We start from the raw sequence: 23039 nt of genomic DNA on the forward strand, positions 1-23039 counted from the left end.
CCCCCCCACCCCCCCCCCCCCCCACCCCCCCCCCCCCCCACCCCCCCCCCCCCCCACCCCCCCCCCCCCCCACCCCCCCCCCCCCCCACCCCCCCCCCCCCCCACCCCCCCCCCCCCCCACCCCCCCCCCCCCCCACCCCCCCCCCCCCCCACCCCCCCCCCCCCCCACCCCCCCCCCCCCCCACCCCCCCCCCCCCCCACCCCCCCCCCCCCCCACCCCCCCCCCCCCCCACCCCCCCCCCCCCCCACCCCCCCCCCCCCCCACCCCCCCCCCCCCCCACCCCCCCCCCCCCCCACCCCCCCCCCCCCCCACCCCCCCCCCCCCCCACCCCCCCCCCCCCCCACCCCCCCCCCCCCCCACCCCCCCCCCCCCCCACCCCCCCCCCCCCCCACCCCCCCCCCCCCCCACCCCCCCCCCCCCCCACCCCCCCCCCCCCCCACCCCCCCCCCCCCCCACCCCCCCCCCCCCCCACCCCCCCCCCCCCCCACCCCCCCCCCCCCCCACCCCCCCCCCCCCCCACCCCCCCCCCCCCCCACCCCCCCCCCCCCCCACCCCCCCCCCCCCCCACCCCCCCCCCCCCCCACCCCCCCCCCCCCCCACCCCCCCCCCCCCCCACCCCCCCCCCCCCCCACCCCCCCCCCCCCCCACCCCCCCCCCCCCCCACCCCCCCCCCCCCCCACCCCCCCCCCCCCCCACCCCCCCCCCCCCCCACCCCCCCCCCCCCCCACCCCCCCCCCCCCCCACCCCCCCCCCCCCCCACCCCCCCCCCCCCCCACCCCCCCCCCCCCCCACCCCCCCCCCCCCCCACCCCCCCCCCCCCCCACCCCCCCCCCCCCCCACCCCCCCCCCCCCCCACCCCCCCCCCCCCCCACCCCCCCCCCCCCCCACCCCCCCCCCCCCCCACCCCCCCCCCCCCCCACCCCCCCCCCCCCCCACCCCCCCCCCCCCCCACCCCCCCCCCCCCCCACCCCCCCCCCCCCCCACCCCCCCCCCCCCCCACCCCCCCCCCCCCCCACCCCCCCCCCCCCCCACCCCCCCCCCCCCCCACCCCCCCCCCCCCCCACCCCCCCCCCCCCCCACCCCCCCCCCCCCCCACCCCCCCCCCCCCCCACCCCCCCCCCCCCCCACCCCCCCCCCCCCCCACCCCCCCCCCCCCCCACCCCCCCCCCCCCCCACCCCCCCCCCCCCCCACCCCCCCCCCCCCCCACCCCCCCCCCCCCCCACCCCCCCCCCCCCCCACCCCCCCCCCCCCCCACCCCCCCCCCCCCCCACCCCCCCCCCCCCCCACCCCCCCCCCCCCCCACCCCCCCCCCCCCCCACCCCCCCCCCCCCCCACCCCCCCCCCCCCCCACCCCCCCCCCCCCCCACCCCCCCCCCCCCCCACCCCCCCCCCCCCCCACCCCCCCCCCCCCCCACCCCCCCCCCCCCCCACCCCCCCCCCCCCCCACCCCCCCCCCCCCCCACCCCCCCCCCCCCCCACCCCCCCCCCCCCCCACCCCCCCCCCCCCCCACCCCCCCCCCCCCCCACCCCCCCCCCCCCCCACCCCCCCCCCCCCCCACCCCCCCCCCCCCCCACCCCCCCCCCCCCCCACCCCCCCCCCCCCCCACCCCCCCCCCCCCCCACCCCCCCCCCCCCCCACCCCCCCCCCCCCCCACCCCCCCCCCCCCCCACCCCCCCCCCCCCCCACCCCCCCCCCCCCCCACCCCCCCCCCCCCCCACCCCCCCCCCCCCCCACCCCCCCCCCCCCCCACCCCCCCCCCCCCCCACCCCCCCCCCCCCCCACCCCCCCCCCCCCCCACCCCCCCCCCCCCCCACCCCCCCCCCCCCCCACCCCCCCCCCCCCCCACCCCCCCCCCCCCCCACCCCCCCCCCCCCCCACCCCCCCCCCCCCCCACCCCCCCCCCCCCCCACCCCCCCCCCCCCCCACCCCCCCCCCCCCCCACCCCCCCCCCCCCCCACCCCCCCCCCCCCCCACCCCCCCCCCCCCCCACCCCCCCCCCCCCCCACCCCCCCCCCCCCCCACCCCCCCCCCCCCCCACCCCCCCCCCCCCCCACCCCCCCCCCCCCCCACCCCCCCCCCCCCCCACCCCCCCCCCCCCCCACCCCCCCCCCCCCCCACCCCCCCCCCCCCCCACCCCCCCCCCCCCCCACCCCCCCCCCCCCCCACCCCCCCCCCCCCCCACCCCCCCCCCCCCCCACCCCCCCCCCCCCCCACCCCCCCCCCCCCCCACCCCCCCCCCCCCCCACCCCCCCCCCCCCCCACCCCCCCCCCCCCCCACCCCCCCCCCCCCCCACCCCCCCCCCCCCCCACCCCCCCCCCCCCCCACCCCCCCCCCCCCCCACCCCCCCCCCCCCCCACCCCCCCCCCCCCCCACCCCCCCCCCCCCCCACCCCCCCCCCCCCCCACCCCCCCCCCCCCCCACCCCCCCCCCCCCCCACCCCCCCCCCCCCCCACCCCCCCCCCCCCCCACCCCCCCCCCCCCCCACCCCCCCCCCCCCCCACCCCCCCCCCCCCCCACCCCCCCCCCCCCCCACCCCCCCCCCCCCCCACCCCCCCCCCCCCCCACCCCCCCCCCCCCCCACCCCCCCCCCCCCCCACCCCCCCCCCCCCCCACCCCCCCCCCCCCCCACCCCCCCCCCCCCCCACCCCCCCCCCCCCCCACCCCCCCCCCCCCCCACCCCCCCCCCCCCCCACCCCCCCCCCCCCCCACCCCCCCCCCCCCCCACCCCCCCCCCCCCCCACCCCCCCCCCCCCCCACCCCCCCCCCCCCCCACCCCCCCCCCCCCCCACCCCCCCCCCCCCCCACCCCCCCCCCCCCCCACCCCCCCCCCCCCCCACCCCCCCCCCCCCCCACCCCCCCCCCCCCCCACCCCCCCCCCCCCCCACCCCCCCCCCCCCCCACCCCCCCCCCCCCCCACCCCCCCCCCCCCCCACCCCCCCCCCCCCCCACCCCCCCCCCCCCCCACCCCCCCCCCCCCCCACCCCCCCCCCCCCCCACCCCCCCCCCCCCCCACCCCCCCCCCCCCCCACCCCCCCCCCCCCCCACCCCCCCCCCCCCCCACCCCCCCCCCCCCCCACCCCCCCCCCCCCCCACCCCCCCCCCCCCCCACCCCCCCCCCCCCCCACCCCCCCCCCCCCCCACCCCCCCCCCCCCCCACCCCCCCCCCCCCCCACCCCCCCCCCCCCCCACCCCCCCCCCCCCCCACCCCCCCCCCCCCCCACCCCCCCCCCCCCCCACCCCCCCCCCCCCCCACCCCCCCCCCCCCCCACCCCCCCCCCCCCCCACCCCCCCCCCCCCCCACCCCCCCCCCCCCCCACCCCCCCCCCCCCCCACCCCCCCCCCCCCCCACCCCCCCCCCCCCCCACCCCCCCCCCCCCCCACCCCCCCCCCCCCCCACCCCCCCCCCCCCCCACCCCCCCCCCCCCCCACCCCCCCCCCCCCCCACCCCCCCCCCCCCCCACCCCCCCCCCCCCCCACCCCCCCCCCCCCCCACCCCCCCCCCCCCCCACCCCCCCCCCCCCCCACCCCCCCCCCCCCCCACCCCCCCCCCCCCCCACCCCCCCCCCCCCCCACCCCCCCCCCCCCCCACCCCCCCCCCCCCCCACCCCCCCCCCCCCCCACCCCCCCCCCCCCCCACCCCCCCCCCCCCCCACCCCCCCCCCCCCCCACCCCCCCCCCCCCCCACCCCCCCCCCCCCCCACCCCCCCCCCCCCCCACCCCCCCCCCCCCCCACCCCCCCCCCCCCCCACCCCCCCCCCCCCCCACCCCCCCCCCCCCCCACCCCCCCCCCCCCCCACCCCCCCCCCCCCCCACCCCCCCCCCCCCCCACCCCCCCCCCCCCCCACCCCCCCCCCCCCCCACCCCCCCCCCCCCCCACCCCCCCCCCCCCCCACCCCCCCCCCCCCCCACCCCCCCCCCCCCCCACCCCCCCCCCCCCCCACCCCCCCCCCCCCCCACCCCCCCCCCCCCCCACCCCCCCCCCCCCCCACCCCCCCCCCCCCCCACCCCCCCCCCCCCCCACCCCCCCCCCCCCCCACCCCCCCCCCCCCCCACCCCCCCCCCCCCCCACCCCCCCCCCCCCCCACCCCCCCCCCCCCCCACCCCCCCCCCCCCCCACCCCCCCCCCCCCCCACCCCCCCCCCCCCCCACCCCCCCCCCCCCCCACCCCCCCCCCCCCCCACCCCCCCCCCCCCCCACCCCCCCCCCCCCCCACCCCCCCCCCCCCCCACCCCCCCCCCCCCCCACCCCCCCCCCCCCCCACCCCCCCCCCCCCCCACCCCCCCCCCCCCCCACCCCCCCCCCCCCCCACCCCCCCCCCCCCCCACCCCCCCCCCCCCCCACCCCCCCCCCCCCCCACCCCCCCCCCCCCCCACCCCCCCCCCCCCCCACCCCCCCCCCCCCCCACCCCCCCCCCCCCCCACCCCCCCCCCCCCCCACCCCCCCCCCCCCCCACCCCCCCCCCCCCCCACCCCCCCCCCCCCCCACCCCCCCCCCCCCCCACCCCCCCCCCCCCCCACCCCCCCCCCCCCCCACCCCCCCCCCCCCCCACCCCCCCCCCCCCCCACCCCCCCCCCCCCCCACCCCCCCCCCCCCCCACCCCCCCCCCCCCCCACCCCCCCCCCCCCCCACCCCCCCCCCCCCCCACCCCCCCCCCCCCCCACCCCCCCCCCCCCCCACCCCCCCCCCCCCCCACCCCCCCCCCCCCCCACCCCCCCCCCCCCCCACCCCCCCCCCCCCCCACCCCCCCCCCCCCCCACCCCCCCCCCCCCCCACCCCCCCCCCCCCCCACCCCCCCCCCCCCCCACCCCCCCCCCCCCCCACCCCCCCCCCCCCCCACCCCCCCCCCCCCCCACCCCCCCCCCCCCCCACCCCCCCCCCCCCCCACCCCCCCCCCCCCCCACCCCCCCCCCCCCCCACCCCCCCCCCCCCCCACCCCCCCCCCCCCCCACCCCCCCCCCCCCCCACCCCCCCCCCCCCCCACCCCCCCCCCCCCCCACCCCCCCCCCCCCCCACCCCCCCCCCCCCCCACCCCCCCCCCCCCCCACCCCCCCCCCCCCCCACCCCCCCCCCCCCCCACCCCCCCCCCCCCCCACCCCCCCCCCCCCCCACCCCCCCCCCCCCCCACCCCCCCCCCCCCCCACCCCCCCCCCCCCCCACCCCCCCCCCCCCCCACCCCCCCCCCCCCCCACCCCCCCCCCCCCCCACCCCCCCCCCCCCCCACCCCCCCCCCCCCCCACCCCCCCCCCCCCCCACCCCCCCCCCCCCCCACCCCCCCCCCCCCCCACCCCCCCCCCCCCCCACCCCCCCCCCCCCCCACCCCCCCCCCCCCCCACCCCCCCCCCCCCCCACCCCCCCCCCCCCCCACCCCCCCCCCCCCCCACCCCCCCCCCCCCCCACCCCCCCCCCCCCCCACCCCCCCCCCCCCCCACCCCCCCCCCCCCCCACCCCCCCCCCCCCCCACCCCCCCCCCCCCCCACCCCCCCCCCCCCCCACCCCCCCCCCCCCCCACCCCCCCCCCCCCCCACCCCCCCCCCCCCCCACCCCCCCCCCCCCCCACCCCCCCCCCCCCCCACCCCCCCCCCCCCCCACCCCCCCCCCCCCCCACCCCCCCCCCCCCCCACCCCCCCCCCCCCCCACCCCCCCCCCCCCCCACCCCCCCCCCCCCCCACCCCCCCCCCCCCCCACCCCCCCCCCCCCCCACCCCCCCCCCCCCCCACCCCCCCCCCCCCCCACCCCCCCCCCCCCCCACCCCCCCCCCCCCCCACCCCCCCCCCCCCCCACCCCCCCCCCCCCCCACCCCCCCCCCCCCCCACCCCCCCCCCCCCCCACCCCCCCCCCCCCCCACCCCCCCCCCCCCCCACCCCCCCCCCCCCCCACCCCCCCCCCCCCCCACCCCCCCCCCCCCCCACCCCCCCCCCCCCCCACCCCCCCCCCCCCCCACCCCCCCCCCCCCCCACCCCCCCCCCCCCCCACCCCCCCCCCCCCCCACCCCCCCCCCCCCCCACCCCCCCCCCCCCCCACCCCCCCCCCCCCCCACCCCCCCCCCCCCCCACCCCCCCCCCCCCCCACCCCCCCCCCCCCCCACCCCCCCCCCCCCCCACCCCCCCCCCCCCCCACCCCCCCCCCCCCCCACCCCCCCCCCCCCCCACCCCCCCCCCCCCCCACCCCCCCCCCCCCCCACCCCCCCCCCCCCCCACCCCCCCCCCCCCCCACCCCCCCCCCCCCCCACCCCCCCCCCCCCCCACCCCCCCCCCCCCCCACCCCCCCCCCCCCCCACCCCCCCCCCCCCCCACCCCCCCCCCCCCCCACCCCCCCCCCCCCCCACCCCCCCCCCCCCCCACCCCCCCCCCCCCCCACCCCCCCCCCCCCCCACCCCCCCCCCCCCCCACCCCCCCCCCCCCCCACCCCCCCCCCCCCCCACCCCCCCCCCCCCCCACCCCCCCCCCCCCCCACCCCCCCCCCCCCCCACCCCCCCCCCCCCCCACCCCCCCCCCCCCCCACCCCCCCCCCCCCCCACCCCCCCCCCCCCCCACCCCCCCCCCCCCCCACCCCCCCCCCCCCCCACCCCCCCCCCCCCCCACCCCCCCCCCCCCCCACCCCCCCCCCCCCCCACCCCCCCCCCCCCCCACCCCCCCCCCCCCCCACCCCCCCCCCCCCCCACCCCCCCCCCCCCCCACCCCCCCCCCCCCCCACCCCCCCCCCCCCCCACCCCCCCCCCCCCCCACCCCCCCCCCCCCCCACCCCCCCCCCCCCCCACCCCCCCCCCCCCCCACCCCCCCCCCCCCCCACCCCCCCCCCCCCCCACCCCCCCCCCCCCCCACCCCCCCCCCCCCCCACCCCCCCCCCCCCCCACCCCCCCCCCCCCCCACCCCCCCCCCCCCCCACCCCCCCCCCCCCCCACCCCCCCCCCCCCCCACCCCCCCCCCCCCCCACCCCCCCCCCCCCCCACCCCCCCCCCCCCCCACCCCCCCCCCCCCCCACCCCCCCCCCCCCCCACCCCCCCCCCCCCCCACCCCCCCCCCCCCCCACCCCCCCCCCCCCCCACCCCCCCCCCCCCCCACCCCCCCCCCCCCCCACCCCCCCCCCCCCCCACCCCCCCCCCCCCCCACCCCCCCCCCCCCCCACCCCCCCCCCCCCCCACCCCCCCCCCCCCCCACCCCCCCCCCCCCCCACCCCCCCCCCCCCCCACCCCCCCCCCCCCCCACCCCCCCCCCCCCCCACCCCCCCCCCCCCCCACCCCCCCCCCCCCCCACCCCCCCCCCCCCCCACCCCCCCCCCCCCCCACCCCCCCCCCCCCCCACCCCCCCCCCCCCCCACCCCCCCCCCCCCCCACCCCCCCCCCCCCCCACCCCCCCCCCCCCCCACCCCCCCCCCCCCCCACCCCCCCCCCCCCCCACCCCCCCCCCCCCCCACCCCCCCCCCCCCCCACCCCCCCCCCCCCCCACCCCCCCCCCCCCCCACCCCCCCCCCCCCCCACCCCCCCCCCCCCCCACCCCCCCCCCCCCCCACCCCCCCCCCCCCCCACCCCCCCCCCCCCCCACCCCCCCCCCCCCCCACATGTGTGGTTTCCGGGCTGTATGGCCGTGTTCTAGCAGCATTCTCTCCGAGAATGCTGCTAGAACACGGCCATACAGCCCGGAAACCACACAGCACCAAAGCTATAGTCCTTTAAATCCACTGCCGTCAATGGGTTTAGAAGGGTGTAACTGATTAGGACTGTATTGTAAATCTCATCCTAAAACCCAAATGCCAAACTCTACAGACCTCTTCCATCTTTTTTCTACTGACCTTTCAGCCCCAAAGACTGAAAGTAGCTCATCAGTCCAAAGCCAACCTTAAAACCAAAAGCCAATTTATTATGTGACTTGTACCATTAGCCAAGCTATTCCACTACATTGGGAAGGGAGGATCCTAAAAAGTGGCATAAATTTGCAGAAGCAGTCATCAGCAAAATAACTCCGAGTAACACGCCAGAGAGAAATTCCAATGAAGCAAATAAAGACAATTTTACATTTGCACACACTTCGCACACACAGATATTAAATTTGGGACTTGACAAATGCTAGGTACCTGCTTATTAAGCTCCAAATAATCTAATACTGGCATGCAAAATTGGAGTATTTTCTGTGATCAGTGTTGGATAGGATCCTAAACTTTGAGCATCTTTCCCCCCAGCCCTATCTGTACATGTAGAAAATTAGTCTTTCAACAAATTAATTAACCTTTTGATCTCAAGGAGTCTCTTTCCTCTAGACTGTGCTTCTTGGTGGGAAATTTGCCTTTCACCTGCTCTCAAATCATAATGCTGCATTGCTTAGTAAAATGCCACTCCCTCATGCTACTTATTAGCCAGAAAGAACTAGGTCTGCATCTCCCTGTGCAATTAACTGTAACTGACACAGACTGGATAATACTTGTGACGTCACCGCTGAGTTGAAATACAGTTTCCCACATCTTATCCCTGTCCTGCTTTTACTTTTTAATTAACAATGCTTTTGATTGTCTTTGTTTCATAAATAGCTAGAACTTATTATCCATAATTTCATACGACCCTTTAAAACAGGAAAATGAGCAAAAGAAGAAGAAGAGTTGGATTTATATCCCCGCTTTTTTTCTCCTGTAAGAAGACTCCAAGGGGCTTACAATCTCCTTTCCCCTCCCCCCTCACAACAAACACCCTGTGAGACAGGTGGGGCTGAGAGAGCTCCGAGAAGCTGTGACTAGCCCAAGGTCACTCAGCTGGCATGTGTTGGAGTGCACAAGCTAATCTGAATTCCCCAGATAAGCGGCAGAGTGGGGAATCAAACCCGGTTACTCCAGATTAGAGTACACCTGCTCTTAACCACTACACCACTGCTGCTCCTCTCTTGGAATGTCTTAAGTGATTCCACACTGACCTCTGGATAGCTTTCGCTCCCTTCTTCCTTCAAAAGATAAGAAAAAAACCAACCTTCCTTTTGCAGGAAACCTCTCTCCCCTTATGTTTGTATCATTTAAAGCACTAGTGGTGCAGAAACAAGTATTTTATGAGCATAACACAGTAGACATAACGGCAACAAACAATTCCCATACCACCTGACCATTTGAAAAGCCAACAGAATTCTACATTTTCAAAATGTAGATACAGAACATCAGGGAACTTCACCTAGCCTGAGGTGAATGTTCAAATAACAGTTCTACTTTTTTACTATTTTGGTCTCCTGTGCTTTTCGCAGAACCCTAACACATACACACAAAGTCACTTTATAGGCAATGGGAAACCTTTAGTTAATTTGTTGCCGTAAGCCAAGTGCTGTTAATATACATAGTGGGGCAGAGAATGGTGGTCCAGATCCTTAAATCTCCTGGCTTATAGAATCCATAAGCAGCCGCAGATCAGAATTCAGGATAGCAACCATAACTTATCATGCAACATTAAGAAAATTAAGGAGGGGTGTATGTGAGTTTCTTCCTTTAAATTAAAGGTAGCCATCATTCAACCAACAAGGTATGTGCAAACACTGATAAGAGAATTCACATTAATCATAATTCATGAAATGCTGCTATCCTTGTTTATCTAAGAGGAATGCTTCCAGACATGCAGCTGTCTTTTTAAAGGCACCAGGGCATGTTTTAAACAAGGGGGGGATTCATTCCAAGCATTCCTGCAATAATTAAAGCAGTGTTTCTCAAACTGTCTCCATTCAGCTGCCTACAACCTTAAGGAAAAAATATCTCCTGCCTCTTTAACACAGAGACTTAAAGTGTGGAAATGGGCAAGTGAAGCTTTTTCATGGAATAAAAGCAAAGAATACCTGGGTTTAAAAAAACACCTTTCCATTAAGTTTTTATGAATACTTTTTCCTCCTTCCAGATTTTTAGCAACTGCATCCAGCTCTACTTTTAGGAGTTCCCTCAACAGGCAGCCATCTCTTGGGCAGACAAGCACACAATCACTGCAAATCATGTGCAGCCCGCCGCTGTCGTTGTGAATATGCACAGTGTGGGTCAGTAATGAAAAACTAGCAGTGTAGGAGAACTAGGAAAAGAAAGCCCAGCTTTGCTCTTAAAAGCAAACCGTCAAGGAGGGCAGAAACAACTGGGGATGTAAGTAAGATTTGATAGCTGTTTGTACAAAGACAAAGGTGAGCCTCTGCCTCTGGAAGCAACAATCACGACACGCTACAACAAAGGTGTCCAACTCTGGCACTTTAGATGTTCATGGACTACAATTCCCATCAGCCCCTGCTGGCCAATTGGCCATGCCAGCAGGGGCTGATGGGAATTGTAGTCATGAACATCTGAAGCACCAGAGTTGGACACCCAACCTACACTACAGGGACTACCTCACTGTCTGAGACCCCCTGAAGTAGATCTGCAAGAACACGAGCAAGCAGAGAATATTCAGAAAACTCTGTGACCTCGAAAGCAACATAAACACAATAAGGACTTAATAGACCTGAACAAGAATGTTTTGGAGGTCATCGATTCATGGGTTGGCCGTGAGTCCGAAGAAACTTGACGGCATTTCACACACACATCTTAAAGAACACAGGAATGCAAAGAGCACTACATGCACACGGAAGGATTCATCCTGCTACTTAAAGCTGGAGGCACAAGATACTGTTTGCTTTGTTCCAATTGGGCTGGTCATTTAGAAGCTGTGGGATGGAACTGAAGAAGTTCCTCTCTAAACTGGCTGGTTTTAGTAAGGGGAGAAGGAGTAGATGATGCATGAAGACTTGGCAAAAAAAAGGGAAGGATCCAGTCAGGACCAAATCAAAGAGCTGGCGTATTTCCAAGACACTGAACCGATATTCCCCTCCCCCACCAGACACACACACACACACACACACACTTAAGAGGCAACAACATCTTCCCAGAAGCTCCAATTCCACAGCCTCCCCGGGAAACTGTGGAACTCCAGTACCTATTATGTCTACCCAAATGAAATGATCCAGTGCCAAACCATTCATTCCCAAGCTCAGGGCAAGTCCATGGTTCTGTGCCCACTTTGCCCACTCCAACTCAGGGCCTGACTTTACACAGATTAAAAATTATAACCTGGGATGAAATGATCTACAGAAATTAGGGAGCATAAACTAGGCATGAAATGATCCCTTGAGAAAGGGACCAGTTGAATCTGTTATGTTGAGAATACTAAAGGTGTTGGGGCCAACATTTCAAATTCTCTCCTCTTTTGCTAGTAGTATTCCATGGAATTTATCCAGAAGTCCCATAGAATTCAATTAAGCTTGCTCTCAAGTAACTATGCTTAGCTTATTTAGGATTGCTGTCTTCACCATTCTAAATAGCAAAGGAAATGTTACACAATTTCTCAGTATTTCAGCAGATTCCTGTTTTCATCCAAATTGAGCCTAGGGTAAATGCGTCTCAACAGTTTTCCCCATGAGTTATACTACTCAGTGGGTATGTGTAAAGTGCCATCGAGTCACAGCTAATGTATGACTACCCTGTAGAGCAGGGGTGTCAAACTTGCGGCCCTCCAGATGTTCATAAACTACAATTCCCACCAGTCCCTCCCAACATGAGCATTGGCTATACTGGCAAGGGCTGATGGGAATTGTAGTTCATGAACATCTGGAGGGCCGTGAGTTTGACCCCTGTGCTGTAGAGTTTTCCAGGCAAGAGATGTTCCGGGGTGATTTGCCATTGCCTGCCGCTGCACAGTGACCCTGGAATTCCTTGGCAATCTCCCATCCAAATACTAACCAGGGCCAACCATGTTTAGCTTTCAAGATCTGACAAGATTGCACTAACCTGGACCATCCAGGTCAGGGACATTATATAATGACTGTCTCTTATTAGAGTTCCAATCAGTTCCATGCCTACCCTAGGCAAAATCATGACAATTGTCTCCGCTATTCCAAGACGCATCAGTGGCGTTTACTCAAGCTGTATCAAAAAGGAGAACCAAATTTATTTCATGGCTACAGTTCAGCGCATGTACTCTATCCATCATTTTTTTTAAAAGCATGCAAAACATCTGGTGGCTCCTTAAAGACTGATTTACTGGGGCATCAGCTTACGCCACAATAAAGCTGTCAGTCTTTAAAGAACCATCAAGCTCCTTGCTGGTTTTACTTTCGCAGATTAATGAGGATACCCCTCCAGAAGCTGTATTTATACATGTCGAAGGTTCCATGGTCTTAGGGTTACACATCACTGATTCTGACTAGGTTTCTCTTGACCATATTTGCTAAAACTGCCTTCCAGGAATGTGTCCTGTCCGTCATGTGTCCTGTCCGTGGCCCCTTCCACACATGCAGAATCATGCACTTTCAATCCAGTTGGAGGAAGTGAGGAACCGGGAGGAACCGGGTTTGATTCCCAGCTCTGCCGCCTGAGCTGAGGAGGCTTATCTGGGGAATTCAGATTAGCCTGTACACTCCCCCACATGCCAGCTGGGTGACCTTGGGCTAGTCACAGCTTCTCAGAGCTCTCTCAGCCCCACCTACCTCACAGGGTGTTTGTTGTGAGGGGGGAAGGGCAAGGAGATTGTAAGCCCCTTTGAGTCTCCTACAGGAGAGAAAGGGGGGGGGGAAATAAATCCAAACTCTTCTTCTTCTTCACTTTGCAGCTGGATTTTACTATGCAGAATAGCAAAACCCACTTGCAATTGTGAAAAGTGGATTGAAAGTGCTTTATTCTGCATGTGTGGAAGGGGCCCATACCATTATTTATTAACTTTATTTCTGATTCTCTCCAGTCTCTTCCAAAAACTCAAGGCTGTTCATGACGGTTTAAGAAAAGAAACAATAAAGATGGTGTAAGCAATGCAGAAATTAAACAATACCACATATTCATTGGATCCCTGTTCTTAAAATCCAATTCACCCACGGATGCTTCTACATGATCATTTTGCTGATCTTGGCTCCCGAACTGGAGAAGTCGGGGTTGCATTCCATATGATCTTTTCATGGACTTCCCAGCTTTTCTCATTCTGCTATCTGGAAAGATGGTGGCCAAAGTGGGTTTTCCCACCAGCTGGATGGGAAGGTATGGATTTTTGAACCTCTCACCTAATCCAGCACCATGTTACAGCCTTTATCCCCTTGTGGGCACTGTCCCCACCCACCTTGCAAGCCATTTTGGATCCCTGTTGGGGATAAATATGGAATAAAAATGAAGTAATACATAAATACATAAATACATACATACATACATACATAAATAAATAGTTGGCTATGTTTATCCTTCCAGAAGACTTTTGCTATTTTCATTTTTGACAAAGAGTACTACTTTATCACTAGTGTTATAACACTATAGCAATAGAGTGACTTTTTGTTAAGGGACTCAAAGTATTCTGATAGCATGGGAGGGGGTAGGAATGACCAAGGAAAGTTGAGGTGGGTGGTTCCATGTGGATATTCTGCAGCCTCTGCAAAGATCTTTGTGCACATTCAATATGCCATGGAAAATTGGTATAGCACAGAAACAGCCCAAAAAAACTTTGCAGTGTTTCCAGAAGGTATCCTGGACTTCGGCAGAACGCTGAAGGTAGGGAGTTCCACAGCTCTGGAGATCAGCCATGAGCAATCAATCCTCTTTGTTTTCTTGAACTTCCCTTTAAAACATTTAACAACACAACCCTTCCTCTACCATTTCCCCCTTCAGGATAAACTTCACCAGCTCTTGTCTGTTTTGTTTACTTCATTTATTCTCTGCAACGGTGACCCAAAACAGCTTACATCTCCTCCATTTTATCCTCCCAATGATCCAGCGTGGTTATCTTAGGCAGACTGGTGCAAAGTCACCCAAGAAGCTTGCATGGCAGGGTGGGGATTTGAGCTGGTCCCCCAGATCCTAGTTTGGCACTCTAATTGCCATGCCACATAGGTCAACTTCAGATCTCTTCTGAATCCTTGCCAATAGATCTCTTCTGAATCCTTGCCAATATAGTGATACTAGAGCAGGCAATTGACTGGCTAAATGTTACCAGCTGAGCATTGCCAAATATGAACAAATATTTGATACAGCCCAGCGATGCCACCATGTAGGGGGCAGGTTGCCCCTTTAAATTTCTTTACAGTGTCATATTTGAGCAAGGGAATCCACGAGTTTTGCTTTTTCTTTAGCCCTGAAGCAGTTAGGCCTAACAGTATCACAAGACATTTTCCTACAGGCTGGCTGCTATAACTTCAGGCATTATGAAACCAGCCATCAGAGGCAAAACAGATTCCCTAGGATGCGACTCATTTAAATTCATTCAGATAGTGAACTCATAGGCCCCTTCCGCACACGCAAAACAATGCGTTTTCAAACCACTTTCACAACTGTTTGCAAGTGGATTTTGCTATTCCGCACAGCTTCAAAGAGCACTCAAAACAGTTTGAAAGTGCATTATTCTGCATGTGCGGAATGAGCCCTAGTGTTCTTTGACCCTGAAAATACCATTGGGATGAATTAGCCATTCCAATTGTCCGGGGGAGAATGCTCTAGAACACAGGTGTCAAACTCGCAGCCTTCCAGATGTTATGGACTACAGTTCCCATCATCCCCTGCGAGCATGATGCTGGTAGGGGATGATGGGAACTGTAGTTCATAACATCTGGAGAGCCACGAGTTTGACACCGATGCTCTAGAACCTTTTCCTCTTAAGATACCATCTCCTGTAGAGTAATAAACAAGGTCTCTAAAGCACAGTTACTTAGCACTTGGAATTTATTTCCCAATGTTTTTGTTGGCACTTGGGTAGAAAATAACAGCTGGGGGTGGGCAGACCCATCTCTGGAGCCGATGCAGCCATGGTGCGGGGACCCATTCCACTGACACAAGGGGTAAATGTGCCGGCAGAGGGGCAACTTACCTGGCCGCAGCCCCCGACCCAAAAGCTGCACTGACATGAGCTGGGGGCTTTCCAGGGGGTGGAGATGCATTTCCGCTGCTCACCCAGCCCCCATGCACTGATGGAGCCAGCATTGGAGGCATGCCATGTTTTTCATGGCGTATCTCCGTTATCCCCTATGGGGGAAATTTGGCAGCTAGATTGTTTCTTTTCTTTTTGAGTTTCCCATGCTGTGGGGAAGTCCTTTGGAGAGGGTGGGTGGCACCAGAGCAGCACCATCCCTGCCCAGCCATTCTGGATTGGGCTGCAAATCCCAGATAATATATGCATTTTTGTCACTGGGATGTTTTTTAGTCCCATAGGGTACTAAAATACCCAACCAGGTTACTTTTTCCTCAGTTTATTAGGAAAGCAGTGGTCCAGATAACCATTTTTAAATGCTCTGAAGGGATACAGTTTTTTTATTTTATTCAACAACCACAAATAGCCCTTTTGACCTTCTAACCCCTAGATACATGGGGATATTTAGTTTGGGATGGAAGTCTATCCCAAATGCAATATGTATAAGTGTTTTCCAGAGAATGCTTTGAGCGTGAATTGCATCATTTCACAACAGTCGTCCACTAGTCTGTTTTTGCAATTATCATATGTATCTAAGCCGCTGACAATTAAACTCTCTCTCTTTTTAGACTGTTGTTCGAATAAAACTTAAAATGTTCTCAACCACAGCATCGCCTGAGATATTAAAAACCCAGCCCAAACGTAGCCCCCGTCGTACCTTTTACAAGAGTGGATCTAAAAAGGAAAAATCTGCCCAGAGTGTACGGGGAGAAGAAATCCCTCGTCTGCCTGGTGCTGGTGATGAGCCAAAACCCAAGACAAGAGATTACAGAGAACCACTCAAAAATCCCCACTTCTGCTTGTTGATCAAGCTGGTGAAAGTTACTTGCGTTTTCCCCTGCCTTGCCACCCACAGAGACCGAACACACACAGAGACAAATGTCTAGGAATGTCAGCATATCCCCAGAACCACACAAAGCCTTCTTTTAAAGGCCCTGGCCATAGGAAGAGCAGGAAAGACTGTGAGTAAAGGCCTCTTAATTTCACATAATTGTTCTTCCAAGTACCATTTTGCACAAAGAGCAGCCAGGAAGCTTTGTGAGCTGATACACAAACCCTGCTTGTCCCAGTGTGGTTACGAGTGCTGGCCTAGGACAGAGGTGTCTACCTCTGGCACAGTTAGTCTCTTGTTTTTCTGCAAGAGGAAGTCACATCCAAGTTAGCTCTCTTCTGGGCAAATGTCATAAACAATCCCTACCATTTGCCGAAAAAAAGGGACTCCCTAATACCATGCTGCCAGAGCAATCAAACCCCTTTTAGAAACAACAAACACTCAGAAACAACTAACGGATAGAAAGGGGAAAGGAACCAACATTCAGAACAAGAAACACCAAGAAAGAATCCTGGTGATGCCTAAAATATATATTTTTTTACACTTAAGAGGTCCGAACAGAAGTCAACATGCAACGGCAGTTATTCTGCCTCCTCCACAAACAGATCTCTTTCCAGAACCCAGTCTTGGTGGGGCTTACTCCTGAGGAAACGCACCTAGGACTGTTGCAAGCCCAAACCCTCCATCACAAGCCTAACTTTCACTTCTCTGAACAGGTGGTGTGTGGAATCCCTTGCTCAAGAGGCATGTTAATCTCTCAAGTGGCCAAGAAAAGAGCATTAAAACCAACAGAGCATACCCAAGCCATGAAGTAAGAGGCGCCCCTCAGTTCCAAGACCCTGGACACAGGTATACAAGCAGCATTTTGTGCCAATGAAATTATAATCTGTTCAAACCCTCGGTTGACGTTGCTCTTGAACAGCTTCTGAAAATTCTGACATCGACAGAGGCGATTGGATTTCACCATCTCTTTTCAGAAAAATGTGTTTGCATGCCTTACTCCCATGACCCAGAGCTGTTTGTGTGAGAGACTTAATTTATAAAAATCGTTCAGAAAATAAGAGACAGGTTCCTAGTTAAACTTGCAATAAGAGCTATTCACATTTTCCGACGGCATTTCCAACAAAATGCACGTCCCGAGCTTTGGTACGAGGGAGCTTTTTTGGTACAGGATCTGGTGGCGTTGCAATCCTAAACAGACCTACTTGGAAATAACACAGACGAATGGCACCTTTCAGACGAACAAAATTTATTCCAGCATAAACACCAGTGAGTCAGAGCTCGCTTGATCCGAGACAATCCGATGCACGCTGGAGGAAACCCGGTCAGTCTTTTTAAGGTACCGCCGGGGCTCCGGTCCAATTTTGCCGCCAGTGATCAATGCAGCTTCTCCTTCTGGAATTACTCAGAAGTAAATGCCCCCCAAGTCAACAGGATTGACAAACAGGCTTTGAATCTAGCTGCTAGGCAGCTGCCTCCCACCCAGGGTGCTGAGCAATTTGCAAGCCAAGAAGACCCCTTCCCTCAAGCCCCCAAGGGGGAGGGGAGCCGCCGGCCAATAGCAGCCTGGAAAAGGCTGCTTAGCAAACATCAGCTGAATCAACATGGGCATAAATAAGGGAGGGGGGGAGAGAGCAGGCGGGTGCCCAGCGCCAATCCAGGCGGGCCTTCCAGGAGGAAGGAGCTTCCTTGTTTTTAAGTACAAATCCAGTGAAGGTTGTAAGGACTTGCCAAGGCGCCTTTCCTCATTGAGGAAAGCAGCCAGCCGAACTGATCCAAGGGGTGGAATGAAGCGACTCCGGGCAAAAACAGCCCCATTTCCTTGACCCAGTAAACCCAGGACGGCCAGCCACAAGGAGAGCCAGAGACTTGGGCTCATTCCGCACATGCAGAATAATGCACTTTCAAACTGCTTTCAGTGCTCTTTGAAGCTGTGCGGAATGGCAAAATCCACTTGCAAACAGTTGTGAAAGTGGTTTGAAAACGTATTATTTTGCCTGTGCGGAAGGGGCCTTGGATAGCTGAAATCTGGGGACAGCAGAGGGAGGGCCAGTCCAACCGCGACATCTAGGAATGAGCGTTTTATGCATTGCCCACGGGGATCTCACGCTGACATTTCAAATTTCAGAAAAGGTGGGGGGGTCAGAAGAGAACCACTTTTCCCCATTGGGCCGCGTCGGGCGGCGAAAAAGCGCGCTCGCGTTACGCACGCGCGTATAAAAAGCGAATCGAGCGCGGGAGGAGGTCGCGCGTGAAAAAAAAAAACAAGCCCGCCTGGCCGCATCAGCGACACGGTTGTGAAAATCCCCCAAAGCCCAGCCTCTGGAAGGGGGGGGTGGGGGCGTAGGGAAGGACGCCAGAGGCGACCGAGAGGTATGAAAACAAGCCCATCCCAAGGGGGGGGGGATGCGAAAGGATGGGGGGCGCTGGAGGGAGCCGGCTCGACCCCTTTCGGGTCCTTGTTTGTTCTAAACCGACCAGGGGGGAGAGCGAGCAGCAACACCGCCGGCTGTCACTCACCCACCCCCTTGTCTTATCCTAAACCGGGAAATGATCAGGGGGTGAAGAAGCCCCTTCGATCGCCGCTACGGACCTTCGAAGGACCGACTTTGTTCCAGCAACAGGAACGGGCGTTTGCAGCCCAGGCTGCCCTTTTCGTGCCTCCGCGCCCGGAATCCCAAGGCTCTGGCTTCTCCTTTCCCAGATCGAGGAGAGCCACCCGGAGAAGGGCGCGCCCCCCCCCCCCGCACTCCCTCCTTGCAAAACAACAACAAACCACCCAAACTTTTCCAACTCCCCCCCCACCCCTTACCTTGTTTGGAAAGCACCAAGGCTTCGTCCCTCTGCACTTGCGTGATGATAGACCGGCTTTCCATCTAACAATCCCACAGACCCTGGGGAGCCTTTGGTCGGGAGGAGGGAGGGAGGGAGGGGAGGAAGAGGAGGAAAATGTCCAGGGAGGAGGAGGAGGAGGAGGAAAGGGAGGGTGGGGGAGAAGAAGCGCAAGGGGGGAGGCGGGGGGGGGAGAGAGGAGGGTGTCGGCCGCTCCTCCTTTCAAGTGCAAAACCCTGGAGTAAGCTGCGCGCGAAGACAGCAGCGTAGATGCTCCTTAGATCGGCTGCAACATGGAGAATTTAGGGCTGGAGCGAAGGGGGGAGGAACCATCCTCTCTCTCTCACACACACACACATACACACACACACAGAGAGAGAGGAAATGGGACACAGGCAGTTTCAAGTCTCCCCGCCTCCTCCTTCCTCCGGATAAACAACCCGCCGCGGTTCCCTTCCCAGCCCCTGGCTCCGGGCTGACAGCTCCCCGCGCCCGGAGACCGTGGAGGCGACCCGCGTGGGCAGGCGGAGGTGGGGGAGCCCCGACACTGTCGCAACGTTCGACGCTTTTGTTATTTTGTTGCCAGTCCAGGGGCGCGCTCGGCGGAGAGGGGCCTTGAAACCGCTCCGGCGTTCCCATTGGCCTGGCGCGGGGAGGAGGGGGCGTGGCTCGGAACTCTACTATGCGGTGTTTACCTAACAAACATTCCAGTCGCCCCAGGGAAAAGACGGGCAGGGGCAGCCACGCCTCTTTGGAGGGGCGGGCCCGGTTCGCTTCGGCCAATCCGGGGACTGGGTGGTCCCGCTGGGAGAGAGAGCCTTCAGCCCGGCTTCGAGTTCACTGGTTGAGAGCAGGACTCTAATCTGGAGAACTGGGTTCGATTCCCACTTCTGCACATGAGCAGTGGACTGTAATCTGGTGAACTGGGTTTGTTTATTACCTCTGCCTGGCTCAAAAGAACAGCAATAAAACCATAATAGAAATGGTTAAAAGCACTGTTTTAATAGAAATGATTTAATAGAAATGATTAAAAGCATTAAATAGAAATGATTAATAGAAAATGATTAATAGAAATGATTAAAAGCACTGTTTCCAATAGCCCAAATATTCACTATGGAAACAATAATGCAATCCATGGACAACATTAACAGACATTGACCTTGGGATAGTCCCAGTTCTCTCAGAACTCTATCATCCCCTTCAACCTCACATGGTGTCTGTTGTGGGAAGAGGAAGGGAATGAGTTTGTAAGCCCTTTTGAGACTTCTCAAATGTCGAGAAAGGGGTGGGTGGGTGGGTATCCAAAGTGTTCTTTGCTTTGCCTGCTGGTGCTTTGAACACCATGTGGGAGAAGAAGGGGAATGAAAAGCCAGCGCAACAGCGACCCTGCTGCGTGACTCAAAGGAATGTTTTATATCAGTCATAACCTGGAAGGATGAGCAACTCCTTTTCGATCCTCCAAAAACAGAACACTGAAAGTAAATGGCAACTGCAATTCCTTCAAAGGATTCTCATGCTGAAACGTCATGGTCCGCCCAAATGCGGAGGTGGTGAGCCTCGCTAAACGGGGTATCTGTTGGAATTTCCAGCCTTGCTTTGCATGCAGCAGCAGCAAGAGCAGCATGGAATTCTGGGAAGCTGCGCGAACATTCTAAAGGTGACAGTTAAAGTCCGTTGATAGTGTTCTGTTCCCTCACACACACTGTCTAGCAGACTCCCCTGACTGACTAACTAAAAAAGAAAGATGCTCGTTATACTGCTCTGTAAACCAAATGATATATAGAAAGTGCTCTGACTAGAAGGTCATTAGATCAGAACTCTCAGAGCCAGCCAGGAACGAGCAATCTCATCAGTTTCGTCAGATGGCCAATTGGCCATGCTGGTAGGGGCCAGATGGGAATTGTAGTTCCTGAACATCTGAGAGCCGCAGGTTCCCTACCCCTGCACCTGAGCCAGGGGAGTAGGGAACCTCGGCTCTCCAGATGTTCCAGGAACTGAATTTCCCATGGCCTCTGTCAGCATGACGGTGGCATGCTGGTAGAAACTGATAGAATAATTCCTATTTTGGCACCATTCAATTATAAGATGGCCATTGTAACACAACCAAATTGTAACTAACCATGAGCTGTGCATGTAACCAGTATTTGTGATACTTTGTTAATGTATGTTTTCTCTCTCAGTCCAAGTAAAGCTCTGCTTATGTTTTATTATGAACTTCTGAGGTAAAACGGCTGGTCTTTTAAGAGATAACTATTCTAATTTGACGTGCCACACAATCCACGTTTCTGCCCATTACTTTGCTTGACAGGATTATATATTTCAAATATACCTGTTGCCCTTCAGTATTGACACTCTAATTTAACATAAATAGCAAAAACATTATTTCAGAACTGCATCCCACACAATCTTCCTTTCCGTGCCCCTTTTGATTTTAATACATTTTAATGTGCCGTCTCCATGTTTACATCAATGTGCCCATTGCTCCCATTTCTTTCCCCTTCCCAGGGCCTCTGGTTACAAATTTACTCATGACTGCTGCCATAAACTGAGTAAGAATGTCGGTTGGTCAAGGTCAGCCATGGCTGCCTGTTAGCAGCTCTCCAGGGTCTCAAGTAGAGATGCCAGGTCACTTTTTAGCTGGGCATGGCAGGGACTGAACTTGGGACCTTCCACAGGCAAAGCAAATGTTTAACTGCTAGGCATCAACAGTACTTCCTCCTTTCTGGGTTTCTGTTAGGTCTTGATTCCATGACCTAGATCAGGGAGGTTTCCGAGATGCCTAGGACCTGAGCCTTATCAGTTTTGCCAGCATGGCCACCACAAGGACAGATGTTCCATGGGAACTACACAATTCCCATAGAACATCTGCCCCTGCCAGCATGGTTCCCTACCCTTGGCCCATGCTGACAGGGCTGATAAGTGGACCCTGGTATCAGGCTGCCAGATTCTACTAGACCTAGATCTAAGGTCCAGTTTGAGCTGCCCAGAGCTACCCTGAAATCAGCGAACAATGGATATCCAAAGCCTGACGCAACTGGATAGCCAAGAAGTTGGGCAAGCTTGTGCTGCCTCACTAGAGCTGCAGTGCCTAGATGTCAGGGGTGTATCTACCAGAGGAACATGGGGGGTCCATTGTCCCCGGGTGCCACCCAGTAGATCATGTGGGGGTGCAAAATTGCGGGGGGGGGACGTGATCAAGCTGGGAGCCTGCATGTCCCTCTGGTCAAGTCACGGCAACTTAGCAAGCTGCGGGCCAGCCGCACGCACCGCCCCGAGCAAGGCAGGCCCGGCCTCCGCTACAATGGAGGTGGAGGGGCCAAGTCATCTGGACCTGGTGCCAGCTGCTGCCGCTCCCCCACCTCCATCAGAGTGGAGGCCATGCCTGCCTCGCTCCGGGGAAAGGACCTACAGCTTGCCAAGTTGCCAGGACTTGGACCACCATCCCAGGTGCCCCTGGAGCAAGACAAGTATAGCCTCCGCTTCGATGGAGGGGGGCAACTTGGGTAAGTGGAGCACATGGGGGCATTGAGGGGCACATTGGAGCAGGTTTTGCCCTGGCCACCATTTTTCCATGGTACGCCTCTGCTAGGTGGTTATCCCTCCTTGTCCTTTGGATGCCAGGCATACCGGAGGTGTGTGAGAACCAGCATGGCTTAGTGGTAAAGGTGTCATAGGAGGACCCCCTTTCAAACCTCTGCTACTCTGCCACAGATGCCCAGTGTGTGACTTTGGACCTCTTACACTCTCAGTCAGCCTAATTTACTTCAGAGGGTCACTGTGAGAATAAAATGGAGGAGTGGAGAAGGCTGTAGATCTAAGATCTTTGGAGGAAGGATAGCGTTTAAAGAATACTAAATGTGTAAATAAGCTACTAAATAGCCTGTTAAAGACATGGGGGATCTATCTGTACCACTGGGTGTGAAATATCGACAAGTTGCAGCTGACATGGCAACCTCATAGGGTTTTCAAGGCAAGAGGCTAACAGAGATGGTGTGCCATTGCCTGCCTCTGCACAACAACCTTGGCATTCCTTGGTGCTTTCCCATCTAGACATTAATCAGTGCCGACCCTGGTTTACTTGTGAGATCTGATGAGATCAGACTACCCTGGGCCATTCTAGTCAGGACACCTGTACCATTATACCCTGCCCCCTCAAAAAAAACCCCTCTAAATTTAATGAGGTCTAAAGCCTTTTCCACAGAAGTTGTTTATAATGTATTTTACTGCCTTTTTCTTCTAATTTTGCACATTTTTTCTTCTGTTTAGTTCCAGAAATCTTTTCTCTTCTTTTTTTCTCAATTGTTTTCCTGAGCACTTTTACCCTGATGGGTTTTTTTTCCAGTTCATTTCCAAGCCAGCTTCCCTTGAGCATGCACTCATGTTGAAACGGTCTTTATTTCTATGCCCCACCAAATATCCGGCCCTATTTAGTCGCCCAACCTCCCCTTCAGCCATTTTCTCCT

This window comes from Sphaerodactylus townsendi, linkage group LG03 (genome assembly GCF_021028975.2).
Source record: "Sphaerodactylus townsendi isolate TG3544 linkage group LG03, MPM_Stown_v2.3, whole genome shotgun sequence".
Classification (NCBI taxonomy): domain Eukaryota; kingdom Metazoa; phylum Chordata; class Lepidosauria; order Squamata; family Sphaerodactylidae; genus Sphaerodactylus; species Sphaerodactylus townsendi.